The 23195-nt window shown below is 39.7% G+C and overlaps 1 pseudogene; it reads right to left on the bottom strand.

Moving 5' to 3' along the window:
• Window positions 1-1063: 1063 nt before the first annotated feature.
• Bzw1-ps3 (basic leucine zipper and W2 domains 1, pseudogene 3) lies at window positions 1064-8823 on the bottom strand (annotated as a pseudogene).
• Window positions 8824-23195: the final 14372 nt, after the last annotated feature.

The following is a 23195-nucleotide window of genomic DNA, read 5'->3' on the forward strand; positions in this document are numbered from 1 at the left end:
TTCACTTTCAGCCTTTGCCTAAAAGGTGGCTACATTTTCCTCTACCAACTAACTATAAATGGATAGCAAAAAGGAAAGCAATGAAGGCAGCCATTAAAATAGATTAATCAATTGAAGTATTTGGCTCACAGAAATTTAAAAAATGGCAACTAGGGTGAGTTATTAGGTGCTTGTATATAGTAGAATGAAGCCAGGCCCAGACAACTGAATGGCAGACCACTGATGACTGTCCTTTTCCTTCACAAAAGGAAATGTAGAGTAGTGTCCAGATCCTGTTAGAACATGCTCACCCAAAACACTCCCAACAATCTTATGGGTTAGTGACAAAACATTTCCTTGACTCACTCCTTGTGGGAAAGCTTTCCTAAGACTCTAGCTGTATCCTGGGGTAGAACGTTTGTAGAAGGAATATCTACTTGTTCTACTGGAAAGATGCAAATGAACCTAGAAGTTTCTGAGAAAAGGCTCAGCTTCCTTCTTCCTACCTCTGCCATGTGTAGTTCTCAAATTCAAGTTAGCTCTCCATGGCTTTACTAAGGGTGAAACCCAGAAATAAACAAATTAAAATTAAATTTAATTCTTAAAAATATAAGAAAATGCTCAAATATAACCAATGTCAGGATTCATGTTAAGGATTCAATCATCTGCAGGATTTTCATTGATGAACAGGGCTCTGGACATACTGAGTTATCACACAAATCATTGCCTTTTGAGACTTTGGACACTTCTACAGTTTAATTTGCAAACAGAATATTTTTGTAACAAATTAATTTTAACCAAATCATATCTTGAAAACTGTTTATATAGAAATACCAGGAAATAAAGTGAAATGTTCATTGCGGAAAGCCTTACATCACATTATTACAGTAGAAAATACAGGAAGTAGAAGGTAACTGAAAACCAATGCAACATCAGATTCAATTCTATGGCTCCTATAGTTCCTTACACATGGTTTCAGAAAAGAAACCCAACATTTCCAGTAGCCATAAAAACAATTAAAATAAAAATTTCCATGAAAGCCCTTATATGCTTGTTATATGCTTGATATAGGGAGGTAGGAAGATGTAAGAACCAGGACACATGAGACATGACATTTTATCTACAACTCCTGTTTGCTTTACTGAGGATGTTTCAAAATTCAGTCACCTTCTTCAGCTTCTGACTCAGATTCCTTCTCAGCATTTTTGAGCCATTCTATAAACTTCTTCATTTGCTCAAGGAAGACATTTTTCCCTTTTGCAACATGTGCATCTTTATACCAATTCAGAATGGGCTCTTCACTCAGGACCTCAGCTTTATAAAGAGCACGACTATTTTCTGGAAGGCTTTCATGAAGTGAATGTTGTCATAGCAATACTCCTGAATCTTCAGTAACAGAGTCAACTCAGACTGACCTTGAATAGTGAAGGCAGCAAGTAGAGGGCTGTATTGCTTCAAGTGCTTGATGACTTGTTCTGCTAAAAGCCCTTCTTTTTTTTCCACTCCACAGTACTCATCACACTTAACTACACTATCCCAATGACCACTGGTTATGGGTCATTATTTTTTTCATCTCTTCCTTGACATATAAACTTATGTCCTTGAATGGGTGACCCTGAGACATCTGCTCCTGAAGATCCTTCTGGAGCTCCTTCTGAGCCCCAATGATCTGCTGGTTGCAGACATACTCTGAAACCTCATTCAAGCCTGGAACAGTGAAATACTTACTGAACTGCTCAACAATTTGTTTATTGGCAGAGAACAGCTCCATCAGTCTGTTGTCCATGCAGCAACCGCATTGATGTCTATCTCATTTATCCATGATTTAAAGATCTTTACAGCAAAAGCTGCTGAAACCACTTCTTTAACCAAATTTTCATTATAAAGGCTGTTAAGAATGAATGCATTGAGGGTTCCATTAGCCAGAAGCACCCCAGTCAACATGGCAAACTTGTTTCTCTCTGACACTGAAAATCCCTTCAGGAAGACCAGTAAAAAAATTTTTTTATTAACTTGAGTATTTCTTATTTACATTTCAAGTGTTATTCCCTTTCCCGGTTTCCAGGCCAACATCCCCCTAACCCCTCCCCCTCCCCTTCTTTCTGGGTGTACACCTCCCCATCTTGCCCGCATTGCCGCCCTCCCCCAACAATCACGTTCACTGGTGGTTCAGTCTTAGGAGGACCAAGGGCTTCCCCTTCCACTAGTGATCATGCTAGGATATTCATTGCTACCTATGAGGTCAGAGTCCAGGGTCAGTCCATGTAGAGTCTTTGGGTAGTGGCTTAGTCCCTGGAAGCTCTGGTTCCTTGGCATTGTGGTTCATATGGGGTCATGAGCCCGTTCAAGCTCTTCCAGTTCTTTATCTGATTCTTTCAACGGGAGTCCTGTTCTCAGTTCAGTACTTTGCTGCTGGCATTCGCCTCTGTATTTGCTGTATTCTGGCTGTGTCTCTCAGGAGAGATCTACACCCGGCTCCTGTCGGCCTGCACTTCTTTGCTTCATCCATCATGTCTAACTGGGTGTCTGTATATGTATGGGCCACATGTGGGGCAGGCTCTGAATGGGTGTTCCTTCTGTCTCTATTTTAATCTATGCCTCTCTATTCCCAGCCAAGGGTATTCTTGCTCCTCTTTTAAAGAAGGAGTGAAGCATACACATTTTGATCATCCGTCTAGAGTTTCATGTGATGTAGGCATCTAGGGTAATTCAAGCATTTGGGCTAATAGCCACTTATCAATGAGTGCAAACCATGTGTGTTTTTCTGTGATTGGGTTACCTCACTCAGGATGATATTTTCCAGTTCCAACCATTTGCCTACGAATTTCATAAAGTCATTGTTTTTCATAGCTGAGTAATATTCCATTGTGTACATGTACCACATTTTCTGTATCCATTCCTCTATTGAAGGGCATATGGGTTCTTTCCAGCTAATGGCTATTGTAAATAAGGCTGCGATGAACATAGTGGAGCATGTGTCTTTGTTATATGTTGGAGAATCTTTTGGGTATATGCCCAAGAGAGTGATAGCTGGGTCCTTGGGTAGTTCAATGTCCAATTTTCTGAGGAACCATCAGACTGATTGCCACAATGTTTGTACCAGTCCGCAACCCCACCAACAATGGAGGAGTGTTCCTCTTTCTCCACATCCTCGCCAGCATTTGCTGTCACCTGAGTTTTGATCTTAGCCATTCTCACTGCTGTGAGGAGAAATCTTAGGGTTATTTTGATTTACATTTCCCTTATGACTAAAGATGTTGAACATTTCTTTAGGTGTTTCTCAGCCATTCGGCATTCCTCAGCTGTGAATTCTTAGTTTAGCTCTGAACCCAATTTTTTAACAGGCTTATTTGTCTCCCTGTGGTCTAACTTCTTGAGTTCTTTGTATATTATGGATATAAGCCATCTATTTGTTGTAGGATTGGTAAAGATCTTTTCCCAATCTGTTGGTTGCCGTTTTGTCCTAACCACAGTGTCCTTTGCCTTACAAAAGCTTTGAAGTTTTATGAGATCCCATTTGTCAATTCTTGATCTTAGAGCATAAGCCATTGGTGTTTTGTTCAGGAAATTTTCAACAGTGTCCATGTGTTCGAGATGCTTCCCCACTTTTTCTTCTATTAGTTTGAGTGTATCTGGTTTGATGTGGAGGTCCTTGATGCACTTGGGCTTAAGCTTTGTACAGGATGATAAGCATGGATCAATCCACATTCTTCTACATGTTGACCTTCAGTTGAACCAGCACCATTTGCTGAAAATGCTATCTTTTTTCCATTGGATGGTTTTGGCTCCTTTGTCAAAAATCAAGTGAACATTGGTGTGTGGGTTCATTTCTGGGTCTTCAATTCTGTTCCATTGGTCTATCTGTCTGTCTGTCTACCAATACCATGCAGTTTTTATCACTACAGCTCTGTAATACTGCTTGAGTTCAGGGATAGTGATTCCCCCTGAAGTCCTTTTATTGTTGAGGATAGGTTAAGCTCTCCTGGGTTTTTTGTTATTCCAAATGAATTTGCAAATTGTTCTGTCAACTCTTTGAAGAACTGGATAGGTATTTTGATGGGGATTGCATTGAATCTGTAGATCGCTTTTGGTAAAATGGCCATTTTTACTATATTAATCCTACTGATCCATGAGCATGGGAGATCTTTCCATCTTCTGAGGTCTTCTTCAATTTCTTTCTTCAGAGTCTTGAAGTTCTTATTATACTGATCTTTTACTTGTTTGGTTAAAGTCACACCAAGTTACTTTTTATTATTTGGGACAATTAGGAAGGGTGTCGTTTCCCTAATTTCTTTCTCGGCTTGTTTCTCTTTTGTGTAGAGGAAGGCTACTGATTTATTTGAGTTAATTTTATACCCAGCTACTTTGCTGAAGTTGTTTATCAGCTTTAGTAGATCTCTGGTGGAACTTTTGGGATCACTTAAATATTCTATCATATCATCTGCAAATAGTGATATTTTGACTGCTTCTTTTCCAATTTGTATCCCCTTGATCTCCTTTTGTTGTCTGATTGCTCTGGCTAGAACTTCAAGAACTATATTAAGTAGGGAGAGAGTGGGCAGCCTTGTCTGTCCCTGATTTTAGTGGGATTGCTTCAAGTTTCTCTCCATTTATTTTAATGTTAGCAACTGGTTTGCTGTATATGGATTTACTATGTTTAGGTATGGGCCTTGAAGTCCTTTTCTTTCCAGGACGTTTATCATGAACGGGTGTTGAATTTTGTCAAATGCTTTCTCAACATCTAATGAAATGATCATATGGTTTTGTTCTTTCAGTTTGTTTATATAATGGATCACGTTGATAGTTTTCCGTATATTAAACCATCCCTCCATGCCTGGGATGAAGCCTACTTGATCATGGGGGACGATTGTTTTGATGTGCTCTTGGAGTCAGTTTGCTAGAATTTTATTGAGTATTTTTGTGTCAATATTCATAAGGGAAATTGGTCTGAAGTTCTCTTTCTTTGTTGTGTCTTTGTGTGGTTTAGGTATAAGAGTAATTGTGGCTTCATAGAAGGAATTCGGTAGTGCTCCATCTGTTTCAATTTTGTGGAATAGTTTGGATAGTAGTGGTATGAGGTCTTCTATGAAGGTCTGATAGAATTCTGCACTAAACCCGCCTGGACCTGGGCTCTTTTTGGTTGGGAGACCTTTAATGACTGCATCTATTTCCTTAGGAGTTATGGGGTTGTTTAAATGGTTTATCTGTTCCTGAGTTAACTTCGGTACCAGGTATCTGTGTAGGAAATTGTCATTTCCTGCAGATTTTCAAGCTTTGCTGAATATAGGCTTTTGTAGTAAGATCTGATGATTTTTTGAATTTCCTCTGATTCTGTAGTTATGTCTCCCTTTTCATTTCTGATTTTGTTAATTTGGACGCACTCTCTGTGTCTTCTCGTTAGTCTGGCTAAGGGTTTATCTATCTTGTTGATTTTCTCAAAGAACCAACTTTTGCTTCTGATTCGTTCTATGGTCCTTTTTGTTTCTAATTGGTTGATTTCAGCTCTGAGTTTGATTATTTCCTGCCTTCTACTCCTCCTGAGTGTATTTGCTTCTTTTTGTTCTAGAGCTTTTAGGTGTGCTGTCAAGCTGCTGATATATGCTCTCTCATGTTTCTTTCTGCAGGCACTCAGAGCTATGAGTTTTCCTCTTAGCACAGCTTTTATTGTGTCCCATAAGTGAGGGTATGTTGTACCTTCATTTTCAGTAAATTCTAAGAAGTCTTTAACTTATTTATTTATTTCAACCTTGACCAGGTTATCATTGAATAAAGCATTGTTCAACTTCCTACGAATATGTGGGCATTCTTCCCTTTTTGTTATTGAAGGCCAGCTTTAGGCCGTGGTGGTCTGATAGCACGCATGGGGTTATTTCTTTCTTTCTGTACCTGTTGAAGCCCATTTTTTGACCAATTATATGGTCAATTTTGGAGAACGTACCATGAGGAGCTGAAAAGAATGTATATCCTTTTGCTTTAGGATAGAATGTTCTATAAATATCTGTTAAGTCCATTTGGTTCATGACTTCTCTTAGTCTGTCTATGTCTCTGTTTAATTTCTGTTTCCATGATCTGTCCACTGATGAGAGTCAGGTGTTGAAATCTCCTACTATTATTCTGTGAGGTGCAATGTGTGTTTTGAGCTTTAGTAAGGTTTCTTTTATGTATGCACGTGCCCTTTTATTTGGGGCATAGGTACTTAGGATTGAGAGTTCATCTTGGTGGATTTGTCTTTGATGAATATGAAGTGTCCTTCCTTATTTTTTGATGACTTTTAGTTGAAAATTGATTTTATTTGATATTAGAATGGCCAATCCAGCTTGCTTCTTCTGACCATTTGCTTGGAAAGTTGTTTTCCAGCCGTTCGCTCTGAGGTAGTGTCTGTCTTTGTCTCTGAGGTGTGTTTCTTGTAGGCAGCAGAATGCAGGGTCCTCATTGAGTATCCAGTTTGTTAATCTATGTCTTGTTAATCTATCAACTCCCAATGGGGAGTTGAGACCATTGGTATTGAGAGATATAAAGGTATAGTAATTTTTGCTTCCTGTTACATTCATATTTGGATGTGAGGTTATGTTTGTGTGCTTTTCTTCTCTTTGTTTTGTTGCCAAGATGATGAGTTTCTTGATTTTTCTAGGGTGTAGCGTGCCTCCTCATGTTGGACTTTACCATTTATTATCCTTTGTAGCAATGGATTTCTGGAAAGATATTGTGTAAATTTGGTTTTGTCATGGAATAACTTGGTTTCTCCATCTATGTTAATTGAGAGTTTTGCAGGATACATTAACCTGGGCTGGCATTTGTGTTTTCTTAGGGTCTGTGTGACATCTGTCCAGGATCTTCTGGCTTTCATAGTCTCTGGAGAGAAGTCTGGTGTGATTCTGATAGGTCTGCCTTCGTATTTTATTTGACCTTTTCCCTTACTGCTTTCAATATTCTTTCTTTATTTTGTGCATTTGGTGTTTTGACTATTATGAGATGGGAGGTGTTTCTTTTCTGGTCCAATTAATTTGGAGTTCTATAGGCTTCTTGTATGCTTATGGGTATCTCTTTCTTCAGGTTAGGGAAGTTTTCTTCTATGATTTTGTTGAAGATATTTACTGGTCCTTTGAGCTGGGAGTCTTCACTCTCTTCTATTCCTATTATCCTTAGGTTTGATCTTCTCATTGAATCCTGGATTTCCTGCATGTTTTAGACCAGTAACTTTTTCCGCTTTACATTATCTTTGACAGTTGAGTCGATGATTTCTATGGAATCTTCTGCTCCTGAGAATCTCTCTTCTATCTCTTGTATTCTGTTGGTGATGCTTGTATCTATGGCTTCTTGTCTCTTCCTTTGGTTTCCTATATCCAGGGTTATTTCCCTGTGTTCTTTCTTCATTGTTTCTATTTCCATTTGTAATTCTTTCAACTGTTTGATTGTGTTTTCCTGGAATTCTTTCATGGACTTTTGCGATTCCTCTCTGTAGGCTTCTACTTGTTTATTTATGTTTTCCTGCATTTCTCTAAGGGAGTTCTTCATGTCTTTCTTGAAGTCCTCCAGCATCATGATCAAATATGATTTTGAATCTAGATCTTGCTTTTCTGGTGTGTTTGGATATTCCGTGTTTTCTTTGGTGGGAGAATTGGGCTCTGATGATGCCATGTAGTCTTGGTTTCTGTTGCTTTGGTTCCTGTGCTTGCCTCTCGCCCTCAGATTATCTCTAGTGTTACTTTGTTCTGCTATTTCTGACAGTGGCTAGACTGTCCTATAAGCGTGTGTGTCAGGAGTCCTGTAGACCTGTTTTCCTGTTTTCTTTCAGCCAGTTATGGGAACAGAGTATTCTGCTTTCGGGCGTGTAGTTTTTCCTATCTACAGGTCTTCAGCTGTTCCTGTGGGCCTGTGCCCTGAGTTCCTGAGTGCCCTGTGACCAGCCAGGTCGCTTGGAGCAGGAAAGTTTGTCTTACCTGTGGTCCTGAGGCTCAAGTTTCCTCGTGGGGTGTTGCTTATGAACTCTCTGTGGAGGCAGCAACCAGGAGGACCTGCGCCTCCCTTTCCGGGAGCCCCCGTGCACCAGGGTCCCAGATGGCGTGTTTTCCTCTGGGGTCAGAAATGTGGGCAGAGTGTAGTCACTTCTGGTTTCCCAGGCGTGTCTGCCTCTCTTATGGTTTAGCTCTCCCTCCCACGGGATATGCGTGCAGAGAACTGTTTATCTGGTCGGTCCCTTCAGGTACCAGCGGTTTCTCATACTCAGGGGACCTGCTGCTCCTCTGCCCTTGTCTACGGGAACCCAAATGCCGTATACAGTTTCCTCTTGGGTCAGGGATGTGGGCAGGGGTGGGCAGTGTTGGTTGTCTCTTCCACTCTGCAGTCTCAGGAGTGCCCACCTGTCCAGGCGGTGAGCTCTCTCTCCCACAGGGTTTGGGAGCAGTGAGCTGGGGGCAGGGATCCACGAGGTTCGAGCAGTAACTTTTTAACTTCATCATCAAAACCTTTTTCCAGGTATTTGTAGCACCTGAATAACTTGTTAAAAACCTGAGCGAATGCTTGCATGGTCTCTAGGTCTTCTTGTGCTGCAAAGACACAGACATCTGTGGGCATCATGTCATCTGCCAGTGTACCACCTGGGGCCACCATTCCTCCAGCCACCAGAATGTCAAAGAGTGTTTCTGCATAGCTGCTGTGGTCAAGTTTTGCTCCAGAAGCATCAAGAAACTTAGCTACTGCTTCGAAATCAGTACCAGTTTCAGCTAAACCTTCAATAATACAGTCTTGAAAATGAGTAGGGTCAAAAGTCTCTTTTTCATCTCTCTTTCTGATTTTAAAACGCTGGCCTGCTAGCATTGGTTTTTGCTGCTTTTGATGATTCATAAAAGACACCCAAATTTAAGGTGAAGAGAAAAGAGCCAGAAATTCCCAACCTGGAAACAACTGCCACTGTCTCCTCTGCCACTTATTTACACTTCAGTTGGTATTTTCTTCCCTGTTTTAAGGCTAAAATCCCCTCCAACCCCTCCCTTTCCCCTTCTCTATGGGTGTTCACCTCCCCATCTGCACCTGAATACTGCTCTCCCCCCAACAATCCCATTCACTGGGGGTACAGTATTGGCAGGGACAAGGGCTTCCTTCCCCTTACTAGGCTACTCAATGCTACCTATGCAGTTAGAGCCCGAGGGTCAGTCCATGTAAAGTCTTTGGGTAGTGGCTTATACTGTAAGCTCTGGTTGGTTGGCATTGTTGTTCATTTGGGGTCACAAGCTCCTTCAAGCTCTTTCAGACCTTTCTCGGAATCCTTCAATGGGGATCCCGTTCTCAGTTCAGTGGTTTGCTGCTGACATATGCCTATGTATTTGTTCTATTCTGGCTGTGTCTCTCAGGAGAGATCTACATCCGGTTCCTATCAGCCTGCACTTCTTTGCTTCATCCATCTTATCTAGTTTGGTGGCTGTATATGTATGGACCACATGTGGGGCAGGCTCTGAATGGGTTTTCCTTCTGCCTCTGTTATGAACTTTGCCTCCCTATTCCCTCCCAAGGGTATTCTTGTTCCCCTTTTAAAGAAGGAGTGAAGCATTCACATTTTGGTCATCCTTCTAGAGTTTCATGTGTTCTGTACATCTAGAGTAATTCGAGCATTTTGGCTAATATCCACTTATCAATGAATACATATCATGTGTGTTTTCCTGGGATTGGGTTAGCTCACTAAGGATGATATTTTCCAGTTAAATCCATTTGAATATGAACTACATAAAATCATTGTTTTTGATAGCTGAGTAGTACACCATTACATAGATGTAACACATTTTCTTCATCCATTCCTCTGTTGAAGGGCATCTGGGTTCTTTCTAGCTTCTGGGTATTATAAATAAAGATGCTATGAACATAGTGGAGCACGTGTCCTTGTTATTTGTTGGAGAATCTTTTGGGTATATGCCCAAGAGAGGTATAGCTGGGTCCTCAGGTAGTGAGTGCAATGTCCAATTTTCTGAGGAATCTCCAGACTTATTTCCAGAATGGTTGTACCAGTCTGCAATCCCACCAACAACAGAGGAGAGTTCCTCTTTCTCCACATCCTCACCAGCATCCACTGTCGGAGGAGTTTTTGATCTTATCCATTCTAACAAGTGTGAGGTGAAATCTCAGGGTTGCTTTGATTTGCATTTCCCTTATGACTAAAGATGTTGAACTTTTCTTTACGTGCTTCTCAGCCATTTGACATTCTTCAGCTGTGAATTTTTTTTAGCTCAGAACCCCAATTTTAATAGGATTATCTCGCCCGAAGTCTAACTTCGTGAGTTCTTTGTATATTTTAGTTATAACCCCTCTATTTGTTGTAGGATTAGTAAAGATCTTTTCCCAATCTGGTGGTTGCCGTTCTGTCCTAATAACAGTATCCTTTGCCTTACTGAAGCTTTGCAATTTTATGAGATCCCATTTGTCAATTCTTGATCTTAGAGCATAAGCCATTGGTGTTTTATTCAGGAAATTTTCTCCAGTACCCATGTGTTCGAGATGCTTCCCCATTTTTTCTTCTATTAGTTTGAGTGTATCTGGTTGGATGTGAAAGTCCTTGACCCACTTGGACTTAAGCATTGTACAGGGTGATAAGCATGGATCGATCTGCATTCTTCTACATGTTCACCTCCAGTTGAACCAGCACCATTTGCTGAAAACGTTATCTTTTTTCCATTTGATGGTTTTGGCTTCTTTCTCAAAAACCAAGTGACCATAGGTGTGTGGATTCATTTCTGAGTCTTCTATTCTATTCCACTGGTCTATCTGTCTGTCTCTGTACCAATACCATGCAGTTTTTAATCACTATTGCTCTGTAATACTGTTTGAGTTCAGGGATAGTGATTCCCCCAGAAGTCCTTTTACTGCTTAGGATAGCTTTAGCTATCCTGGGTTTTTTGTTAGTCCAGAAGAATTTGAAAACTGTTCTCTCTAACTCGATGACGAATTAGGTTGGAATTTTGATGGGGATTGCACTGAATCTCTAGATCACTTTTGGTCAAATGACCATTTTTACTATATTAATCCTGCCAATCCATGAGTGTGGGTGATCTTTCCATCTTCTGAGATCTTCAACTTCTTTCTTCAGAGACGTGAAGTTTTTATCATACAGATCTTTCACTTACTTGGATAAAGTCTCACCGAGGTATTTTATATTGCTTGGGACTATTATGAAGGTGTCGTTTCCCTAATTTCTTTCTAGGCTTGTTTCTCTTTTGTGTAGAGGAAAACTACTGATTTATTTGAGTTAATTGTATACCAGCCTCTTTGCTGAAGGTGTTTATTAGGTTTAGTAGTACTCTAGTGGAACTTTTGGGATTACTTAAATATACTATCATTTCATATTCAAATAGTGATATTTTGAATTCTTCCTTTCCAATCAGTATCCCTTAGATTTCCCTTCGGTGTCTGATTGCTGATAGGTGTGCCTTTATATGTTACTTGACCTTTTTCCCTTACTGCCTTTAATATCCCTTCTATGTTTTGTGCATTTGGTGTTTTGACTATTATGTGATGGGAGGAGATTAGTTTCTGGTCCAATCAATTTGGAGTTCTGTAGGCTTCTTGTGTGTTTATGGGCATCTCTTTCTTTGGGTTAGGGAAGTTTTCTTCTACAATTTTGTTGAAGATATTTATTGGTTCCTCAATTTGGGAGTCGTCTCTCTCTTCTATACCTATTATCCTTAGATTTGATCATCTCATTGTGTCCTGGATTTCCTGTATGTTTTGGACCAGTAGCTTTTTCCGTTTGACATTATCTTTGACACTTGTGTCGATGATTTCTATGGAATCTTCTGCTCCTGAGATTCTCTCTTCTATCTCTTGTATTCTGTTGTATCTATGGCTCCTTTTCTCTTTCTTTGGTTTGCTATATCCAGGGTTGTCTCCCTTTGTGCTTTCTTTATTGCTTCTATTTCCATTTTTAATTCCTTCACCTGTTTGTTTGTGCTATCCTGTAATTCTTTCAGGGATTTTTGCATTTCCTTCCTATAGGCTTCTGCTTGTTTATTTGTGTTTTCCTGCATTTCTCTAAAGAAGTTCTTATGTCTTTCTTGAAGTCCTCCAACATCATGATCAAATATGATTTAAGATCTAGGTCTTGCTTTTCAGGTGTGTTTGGATATTCAGTGTTTTCTTTGGTGGGAGAATTGGGCTCTGATGATGCCATGTAGTCTTGGTTTCTGTTGCTTGGGTTCCTGCGCTTGCCTCTCACCATCAGGTTGTCTCTGGTGTTACCTTGTTCTCCTATTTCTGACAGTGGCTAGACCATGATATAAGCCTGTGTGTCAGGAGTGCTGTAGACCTATTTTCCTGTTTTCTTTCAGCCAGTTATGGAAACAGAGTGTTCTGCTTTCAGGCTTGTAGTCTTTCCTGTCTACTGGTCTTCAGCTGTTCCTGTGGATATGTGTCCTGAGTCTACCCAGCTGGTCACTTGGAGCAGAAAAGTTGGTCCTACCTGTGGTCTCGGGCCTGAAATAAATTCTTGGGGCTGGGTTTCAACTCTCTGTGAGGATACCATCCAGAAGGACCTGTCCCGCCTTCTCTTGGGTCCCTGTGCACAAGGGCCCCAGATGGCTCTAGGCATTTTCCTCTAGCGTCAGAAATGTGGACAGAGAGTAGTCTTCCCAGGCGTGTCTGCCCCTTTGAATTTCTAGTTCTCTCTCCCACGGGATTTGGGTGCAGGGGCTGTTTGACCAGGTCCCTTCAGATCCATGTGCAGTCTGGAACTTCAGGGCACCTGCAGCTTGAATGCCCCTATCTTCCTGTTCCCAGAGGCCCTATACAGTTTCCTCTTGGGCCAGGGATATGGGCAACGTTGGGCAGTACTGGAAATCTCTCCTGCCCTGCAGTCTCAGGAGTGCCCAACTGTCTGGGCAATGAGCTCTCTCTCCCACAGGATTTGGGAGCAGGGAGCTGTGGGCCAGGATCAGCGAGGTTCAGGCTCCAGCTAGAAACCACTACTTTTGATAATATATTGCTCCATGAAGGGTTATATGTTTCTTTGCCTTGATGGAGACTAAACTCAGGGCATCTTCACAGGCCAGGAAAATCTCCACAACTGATCTATATCTCTAGTTCAAAAGTTTCCTTTTTGACACCCGCGGATCCCGGCCCGCAGCAGCTCTCTGCTCCCAAACCCCTTGGGAGAGGGACCTCACCGCCTGGTCAGGTGGGCACTCCTGAGGCTGCAGAGCAGAGGAGACCACCAACACTGCCCACCCCTGCCCACATCCCTGGCCCAAGAGGCAACTGTATAAGGCCTCTGGGTTCCCGTAGGGGAGGGCCCAGGATCGGCAGGACCCCTGCGCCTGAGACACCGCCGGAACCTGAAGGAAACAGACCGGATAAACAGTTCTCTGCACCCAAATCCCGTGGGAGGGAGAGCTAAACCTTCAGAGAGGCAGACGCGCCTGGGAAACCAGAAGAGACTGCACTCTGTGCACGTCCAGACACCAGAGGAAAACACCAAACGCCATCTGGAACCCTGGTGCACGGAGGCTCCCGGAAAGAGCGGCGCAGATCTTCCCGATTGCTGCCGCCACTGAGAGGAATTAGGCAGTACCCCACGAGCAAACTTGAGCCTTGGAACCACAGGTAGGACCAACTTTTCCCCTGCAAGAAACCTGCCTGGTGAACTCAAGACACAGGCCCACAGGAACAGCTGAAGACCTGTAGAGAGGAAAAACTACACGCCCGAAAGCAGAACACTCTGTCCCCATAACTGGCTGAAAGAAAACAGGAAAACAGGTCTACAGCACTCCTGACACACAGGCTTATAGGACAGTCTAACCACGGTCAGAAATAGCAGAACAAAGTAACACTAGAGATAATCTGATGGCGAGAGGCAAGCGCAGGAACCCAAGCAACAGAAACCAAGACTACATGGCATCATCGGAGCCCAATTCTCCCACCAAAATAAACACGGAATATCCAAACACACCAGAAAAGCAAGATCTAGTTTCAAAATCATATTTGATCATGATGCTGGAGGACTTCAAGAAAGACATAAAGAACTCCCTTAGAAAACAAGTAGAAGCCTACAGAGAGGAATTGCAAAAATGCCTGAAAGAATTACAGGAAAAAACAATCAAACAGTTGAAGGAATTAAAAATGGAAATAGAAGCAATCAAGAAAGAACACATGGAAACAACCCTGGACATAGAAAATCAAAAGAAAAGACAAGGAGCTGTAGATACAAGCTTCACCAACAGAATACAAGAGATGGAAGAGAGAATCTCAGGAGCAGAAGATTCCATAGAAATCATTGACTCAACTGTCAAAGATAATGTAAAGCGGAAAAAGCTACTGGTCCAAAATATACAGGAAATCCAGGACTCAATGAGAAGATCAAATCTAAGGATAATAGGTATAGAAGAGAGTGAAGACTCCCAGCTCAAAGGACCAGTAAATATCTTCAACAAAATCATAGAAAAAAACTTCCCTAACCTAAAAAAAGAGATACCCATAGGCATACAAGAAGCCTACAGAGGGCTGGAGAGATGGCTCCGTGGTTAAGAGCACTGACTGCTCTACCAGAGGTCCTGAGTTCAAATCCCAGCGACCACATGGTGGCTCACAACCATCTGTAATGAGATCTGATGTCCTCTTCTGGTGTGTCTGAAGACAGTGACAGTGTACTCACATATATAAATAAATAAATCTTTAAAAAGAAAAAAAAGAAGCCTACAGAACTCCAAATAGATTGGACCAGAAAAGAAACACCTCCCGTCACATAATTGTCAAAACACCAAACGCACAAAATAAAGAAAGAATATTAAAAGCAGTAAGGGAAAAAGGTCAAGTAACATATAAAGGCAGACCTATCAGAATCACACCAGACTTTTCGCCAGAAACTATGAAGGCCAGAAGATCCTGGACAGATGTCATACAGACCCTAAGAGAACACAAATGCCAGCCCAGGTTACTGTATCCTGCAAAACTCTCAATTAACATAGATGGAGAAACCAAGATATTCCAGGACAAAAACCAAATTTACACAATATCTTTCTACAAATCCAGCACTACAAAGGATAATAAATGGTAAAGCCCAACATAAGGAGGCAAGCTATACCCTAGAAGAAGCAAGAAACTCATCGTCTTGGCAACAAAACAAAGAGAATGAAAGCACACAAACATAACCTCACATCCAAATATGAATATAACAGGAAGCAATAATCACTATTTCTTAATATCTCTCAACATCAATCGCCTCAACTCCCCAATAAAAAGACATAGATTAACAAACTGGATACGCAACGAGGACCCTGCATTCTGCTGCCTACAGGAAACACACCTCAGAGACAAAGACAGACACTACCTCAGAGTGAAAGGCTGGAAAACAACTTTCCAAGCAAATGGTCAGAAGAAGCAAGCTGGAGTAGCCATTCTAATATCAAATAAAATCAATTTTCAATTAAAAGTCATCAAAAAAGATAAGGAAGGACACTTCATATTCATCAAAGGAAAAATCCACCAAGATGAACTCTCAATCCTCATCTTCGATTGGTTTATATACAAGTGTGCAATTTCTAGGCTTGAAAGTAAAATGATGCTATCTGGTGCTGGATAGAGGAGCCTTATTTTTTATTATGGCAGCTTGCTATTTTTGTAACATGGTGATTTGGTGGAACACAGTAAAGTACAGTAGTAACTGATCTCCCCTTCTTCCTGGATGAGTGAGGAGATGATTAAATGTTGATGTCAGCATCCATGAGCATATTCAGATGAGCTTCTGCTTCTGTTGAAAAGGATGCTGTGTTTGATTGTGGTCCAAAGCTTTGAAGCACTACTTGGCATCTCCTTCCTTGGAGGTCTCACTGTTTAAACATAACAGATTTGATAGCTTGTTGGTAAGGTGAGTTCCAGCTTGTCTCCACTAGGTCATCTTCATGTGAATCCGGTGGTTATACGGTTTTGTTCTAGGGATATTTCATTTTTTTAATAACGGTTTTAGCTGACATTCATGGAGAGAATGAATCCTTAAAACTGTGCCACTAGTGAAAGGAAATCCTGTCTAGAGTATGTTTCTTTACAAAGCTGTGTCACACCCTCCTTTGGGCCCTCTGCTGGAAAAGTAGAATCAAGTCTCAAATAATGCCTTTTAAATTGTATCCTCTAGTATTATAGATGTAGGACAGTACTGTATCATACCTCTGTGGATGTAAAATACCTTGTACCTGCTTTATGATACGTAGTAGTGACCGTGCTTTATCAGAGCTGTTTTTAATGATGTTGCTCAGAATGTTTTCTTTCCAGATGATGATTGAGAAGCTAATTTAAAAAAAAAATTGTGCCAGGTACCACAAGAGTAACAGAACTGTGGTCTTTTCTCGGGTTTTGTTTTTTTACTTTTTTTTTTAATGGAGGGTGCTGGATGTCTCTACAGTTTTGTTCAGATGACTGCAGAACCTGGAAAAGCTGTTGCTGCTGTTGATGCATAACACCCTGCTATTATTGGTCTTTTTATATAAATATAAATATATATATATATACAGATATATAATTTGAATTTTTTGAAACTTTACCTGTGCTGTCAACTTTGGAAAAAAGTATCCCCGTTTACTGTGTTGAGTTGGCACTGTACAGAAATTAACAGCCATATTGGTCTAGAAATGTTGAACTTAAGTTTTTTCCATTTGTACAGGGGTAACACACTGTATTAAATATGTAAGGTCTTATATACGTGGGTTTGATTACAAAAACTAATAAAGTATTCTCTAAATTAAAAAAAAAGAATGGTAAAAAGATTTAAAAAAAAAGATGTTGACTGGCTGCTGCAGAAGCCTCTGCTCCAACTTGAAGATGCTCTTGTGTCAGTACCCATGTGGCTTGGTGGCACGTGCCTTTAGACCCAAGTTCCATCCAAAGGACACACACACACACACACACACACACACACACACACACACACACACACACAAATAAAATGTAAAACTGAGAAAACTGAGTTCTCTTTAAACAAAAGAAATAGGTATTTTTTTTCTTTTTATAATGACACTATTTGTATTTGATTAAGACCCACCCTCAATACCCCATCCTGCAAAAGCACCTCAGCTCCAGTATGATTACAGTTTGGGATGGCATTAGAACTTCAACAAATAAATTTAGTGAGACGAAATTAATATAAATTTAGGGACAAAATTCAACCCACAGCACCAATCTAATAAATCACTTTGCTTGAAACTTTATTTCTGGTTTAGCTTTAGTAGACATAAATCATGACACAAAACAGGAAGGAAGGAAGGATATTGTCTAATTCATTGTACAAAATGTGCGATTTATAAAAAATATTGCTCTGCTGACATTAAATTCTCTATTTTTTAAAAGAAAAAAAAAGCAGTAAGGGAAAAAGGTCAAGTAACGTATAAAGGCAGACCTATCAGAATCACACCAGACTTTTCGCCAGAAACTATGAAGGCCAGAAGATCCTGGACAGATGTCATACAGACCCTAAGAGAACACAAATGCCAGCCCAGGTTACTGTATCCTGCAAAACTCTCAATTAACATAGATGGAGAAACCAAGATATTCCAGGACAAAAACCAAATTTACACAATATCTTTCTACAAATCCAGCACTACAAAGGATAATAAATGGTAAAGCCCAACATAAGGAGGCAAGCTATACCCTAGAAGAAGCAAGAAACTCATCGTCTTGGCAACAAAACTAAGAGAATGAAAGCACACAAACATAACCTCACATCCAAATATGAATATAACAGGAAGCAATAATCACTATTCCTTAATATCTCTCAACATCAATGGCCTCAACTCCCCAATAAAAAGACATAGATTAACAAACTGGATACGCTATGAGGACCCTGCATTCTGCTGCCTACAGGAAACACACCTCAGAGACAAAGACAGACACTACCTCAGAGTGAAAGGCTGGAAAACAACTTTCCAAGCAAATGGTCAGAAGAAGCAAGCTGGAGTAGCCATTCTAATATCAAATAAAATCAATTTTCAATTAAAAGTCATCAAAAAAGATAAGGAAGGACACTTCATATTCATCAAAGGAAAAATCCACCAAGATGAACTCTCAATCCTCATCTTCGATTGGTTTATATACAAGTGTGCAATTTCTAGGCTTGAAAGTAAAATGATGCTATCTGGTGCTGGATAGAGGAGCCTTATTTTTTATTATGGCAGCTTGCTATTTTTGTAACATGGTGATTTGGTGGAACACAGTAAAGTACAGTAGTAACTGATCTCCCCTTCTTCCTGGATGAGTGAGGAGATGATTAAATGTTGATGTCAGCATCCATGAGCATATTCAGATGAGCTTCTGCTTCTGTTGAAAAGGATGCTGTGTTTGATTGTGGTCCAAAGCTTTGAAGCACTACTTGGCATCTCCTTCCTTGGAGGTCTCACTGTTTAAACATAACAGATTTGATAGCTTGTTGGTAAGGTGAGTTCCAGCTTGTCTCCACTAGGTCATCTTCATGTGAATCCGGTGGTTATACGGTTTTGTTCTAGGGATATTTCATTTTTTTAATAACGGTTTTAGCTGACATTCATGGAGAGAATGAATCCTTAAAACTGTGCCACTAGTGAAAGGAAATCCTGTCTAGAGTATGTTTCTTTACAAAGCTGTGTCACACCCTCCTTTGGGCCCTCTGCTGGAAAAGTAGAATCAAGTCTCAAATAATGCCTTTTAAATTGTATCCTCTAGTATTATAGATGTAGGACAGTACTGTATCATACCTCTGTGGATGTAAAATACCTTGTACCTGCTTTATGATACGTAGTAGTGACCGTGCTTTATCAGAGCTGTTTTTAATGATGTTGCTCAGAATGTTTTCTTTCCAGATGATGATTGAGAAGCTAATTTAAAAAAAAAATTGTGCCAGGTACCACAAGAGTAACAGAACTGTGGTCTTTTCTCGGGTTTTGTTTTTTTACTTTTTTTTTTTAATGGAGGGTGCTGGATGTCTCTACAGTTTTGTTCAGATGACTGCAGAACCTGGAAAAGCTGTTGCTGCTGTTGATGCATAACACCCTGCTATTATTGGTCTTTTTATATAAATATAAATATATATATATATACAGATATATAATTTGAATTTTTTGAAACTTTACCTGTGCTGTCAACTTTGGAAAAAAGTATCCCCGTTTACTGTGTTGAGTTGGCACTGTACAGAAATTAACAGCCATATTGGTCTAGAAATGTTGAACTTAAGTTTTTTCCATTTGTACAGGGGTAACACACTGTATTAAATATGTAAGGTCTTATATACGTGGGTTTGATTACAAAAACTAATAAAGTATTCTCTAAATTAAAAAAAAAGAATGGTAAAAAGATTTAAAAAAAAAGATGTTGACTGGCTGCTGCAGAAGCCTCTGCTCCAACTTGAAGATGCTCTTGTGTCAGTACCCATGTGGCTTGGTGGCACGTGCCTTTAGACCCAAGTTCCATCCAAAGGACACACACACACACACACACACACACACACACACACACACACACACACACAAATAAAATGTAAAACTGAGAAAACTGAGTTCTCTTTAAACAAAAGAAATAGGTATTTTTTTTCTTTTTATAATGACACTATTTGTATTTGATTAAGACCCACCCTCAATACCCCATCCTGCAAAAGCACCTCAGCTCCAGTATGATTACAGTTTGGGATGGCATTAGAACTTCAACAAATAAATTTAGTGAGACGAAATTAATATAAATTTAGGGACAAAATTCAACCCACAGCACCAATCTAATAAATCACTTTGCTTGAAACTTTATTTCTGGTTTAGCTTTAGTAGACATAAATCATGACACAAAACAGGAAGGAAGGAAGGATATTGTCTAATTCATTGTACAAAATGTGCGATTTATAAAAAATATTGCTCTGCTGACATTAAATTCTCTATTTTTTAAAAGAAAAAAAAAGCAGTAAGGGAAAAAGGTCAAGTAACGTATAAAGGCAGACCTATCAGAATCACACCAGACTTTTCGCCAGAAACTATGAAGGCCAGAAGATCCTGGACAGATGTCATACAGACCCTAAGAGAACACAAATGCCAGCCCAGGTTACTGTATCCTGCAAAACTCTCAATTAACATAGATGGAGAAACCAAGATATTCCAGGACAAAAACCAAATTTACACAATATCTTTCTACAAATCCAGCACTACAAAGGATAATAAATGGTAAAGCCCAACATAAGGAGGCAAGCTATACCCTAGAAGAAGCAAGAAACTCATCGTCTTGGCAACAAAACTAAGAGAATGAAAGCACACAAACATAACCTCACATCCAAATATGAATATAACAGGAAGCAATAATCACTATTCCTTAATATCTCTCAACATCAATGGCCTCAACTCCCCAATAAAAAGACATAGATTAACAAACTGGATACGCTATGAGGACCCTGCATTCTGCTGCCTACAGGAAACACACCTCAGAGACAAAGACAGACACTACCTCAGAGTGAAAGGCTGGAAAACAACTTTCCAAGCAAATGGTCAGAAGAAGCAAGCTGGAGTAGCCATTCTAATATCAAATAAAATCAATTTTCAATTAAAAGTCATCAAAAAAGATAAGGAAGGACACTTCATATTCATCAAAGGAAAAATCCACCAAGATGAACTCTCAATCCTCATCTTCGATTGGTTTATATACAAGTGTGCAATTTCTAGGCTTGAAAGTAAAATGATGCTATCTGGTGCTGGATAGAGGAGCCTTATTTTTTATTATGGCAGCTTGCTATTTTTGTAACATGGTGATTTGGTGGAACACAGTAAAGTACAGTAGTAACTGATCTCCCCTTCTTCCTGGATGAGTGAGGAGATGATTAAATGTTGATGTCAGCATCCATGAGCATATTCAGATGAGCTTCTGCTTCTGTTGAAAAGGATGCTGTGTTTGATTGTGGTCCAAAGCTTTGAAGCACTACTTGGCATCTCCTTCCTTGGAGGTCTCACTGTTTAAACATAACAGATTTGATAGCTTGTTGGTAAGGTGAGTTCCAGCTTGTCTCCACTAGGTCATCTTCATGTGAATCCGGTGGTTATACGGTTTTGTTCTAGGGATATTTCATTTTTTTAATAACGGTTTTAGCTGACATTCATGGAGAGAATGAATCCTTAAAACTGTGCCACTAGTGAAAGGAAATCCTGTCTAGAGTATGTTTCTTTACAAAGCTGTGTCACACCCTCCTTTGGGCCCTCTGCTGGAAAAGTAGAATCAAGTCTCAAATAATGCCTTTTAAATTGTATCCTCTAGTATTATAGATGTAGGACAGTACTGTATCATACCTCTGTGGATGTAAAATACCTTGTACCTGCTTTATGATACGTAGTAGTGACCGTGCTTTATCAGAGCTGTTTTTAATGATGTTGCTCAGAATGTTTTCTTTCCAGATGATGATTGAGAAGCTAATTTAAAAAAAAAATTGTGCCAGGTACCACAAGAGTAACAGAACTGTGGTCTTTTCTCGGGTTTTGTTTTTTTACTTTTTTTTTTTAATGGAGGGTGCTGGATGTCTCTACAGTTTTGTTCAGATGACTGCAGAACCTGGAAAAGCTGTTGCTGCTGTTGATGCATAACACCCTGCTATTATTGGTCTTTTTATATAAATATAAATATATATATATATACAGATATATAATTTGAATTTTTTGAAACTTTACCTGTGCTGTCAACTTTGGAAAAAAGTATCCCCGTTTACTGTGTTGAGTTGGCACTGTACAGAAATTAACAGCCATATTGGTCTAGAAATGTTGAACTTAAGTTTTTTCCATTTGTACAGGGGTAACACACTGTATTAAATATGTAAGGTCTTATATACGTGGGTTTGATTACAAAAACTAATAAAGTATTCTCTAAATTAAAAAAAAAAGAATGGTAAAAAGATTTAAAAAAAAAGATGTTGACTGGCTGCTGCAGAAGCCTCTGCTCCAACTTGAAGATGCTCTTGTGTCAGTACCCATGTGGCTTGGTGGCAAGTGCCTTTAGACCCAAGTTCCATCCAAAGGACACACACACACACACACACACACACACACACACACACACACACACACAAATAAAATGTAAAACTGAGAAAACTGAGTTCTCTTTAAACAAAAGAAATAGGTATTTTTTTCTTTTTATAATGACACTATTTGTATTTGATTAAGACCCACCCTCAATACCCCATCCTGCAAAAGCACCTCAGCTCCAGTATGATTACAGTTTGGGATGGCATTAGAACTTCAACAAATAAATTTAGTGAGACGAAATTAATATAAATTTAGGGACAAAATTCAACCCACAGCACCAATCTAATAAATCACTTTGCTTGAAACTTTATTTCTGGTTTAGCTTTAGTAGACATAAATCATGACACAAAACAGGAAGGAAGGAAGGATATTGTCTAATTCATTGTACAAAATGTGCGATTTATAAAAAATATTGCTCTGCTGACATTAAATTCTCTATTTTTTAAAAGAAAAAAAAAGCAGTAAGGGAAAAAGGTCAAGTAACGTATAAAGGCAGACCTATCAGAATCACACCAGACTTTTCGCCAGAAACTATGAAGGCCAGAAGATCCTGGACAGATGTCATACAGACCCTAAGAGAACACAAATGCCAGCCCAGGTTACTGTATCCTGCAAAACTCTCAATTAACATAGATGGAGAAACCAAGATATTCCAGGACAAAAACCAAATTTACACAATATCTTTCTACAAATCCAGCACTACAAAGGATAATAAAGGGTAAAGCCCAACACAAGGAGGCAAGCTATACCCTAGAAGAAGCAAGAAACTAATCGTCTTGGCAACAAAACAAGAAGAATGAAAGCACACAAACATAACCTCACATCCAAATATGAATATAACAGGAAGCAATAATCACTATTCCTTAATATCTCTCAACATCAATGGCCTCAACTCCCCAATAAAAAGACATAGATTAACAAACTGGATACGCAATGAGGACCCTGCATTCTGCTGCCTACAGGAAACACACCTCAGAGACAAAGACAGACACTACCTCAGAGTGAAAGGCTGGAAAACAACTTTCCAAGCAAATGGTCAGAAGAAGCAAGCTGGAGTAGCCATTCTAATATCAAATAAAATCAATTTTCAATTAAAAGTCATCAAAAAAGATAAGGAAGGACACTTCATATTCATCAAAGGAAAAATCCACCAAGATGAACTCTCAATCCTCATCTTCGGTTGGTTTAGATACAAGTGTGCAATTTCTAGGCTTGAAAGTAAAATGATGCTATCTGGTGCTG

The sequence above is a fragment of the Rattus norvegicus genome, chromosome X (assembly GCF_021556685.1).
Source record: "Rattus norvegicus strain SHRSP/BbbUtx chromosome X, alternate assembly SHRSP_T2T, whole genome shotgun sequence".
Taxonomy (NCBI): Eukaryota; Metazoa; Chordata; class Mammalia; order Rodentia; family Muridae; genus Rattus; species Rattus norvegicus.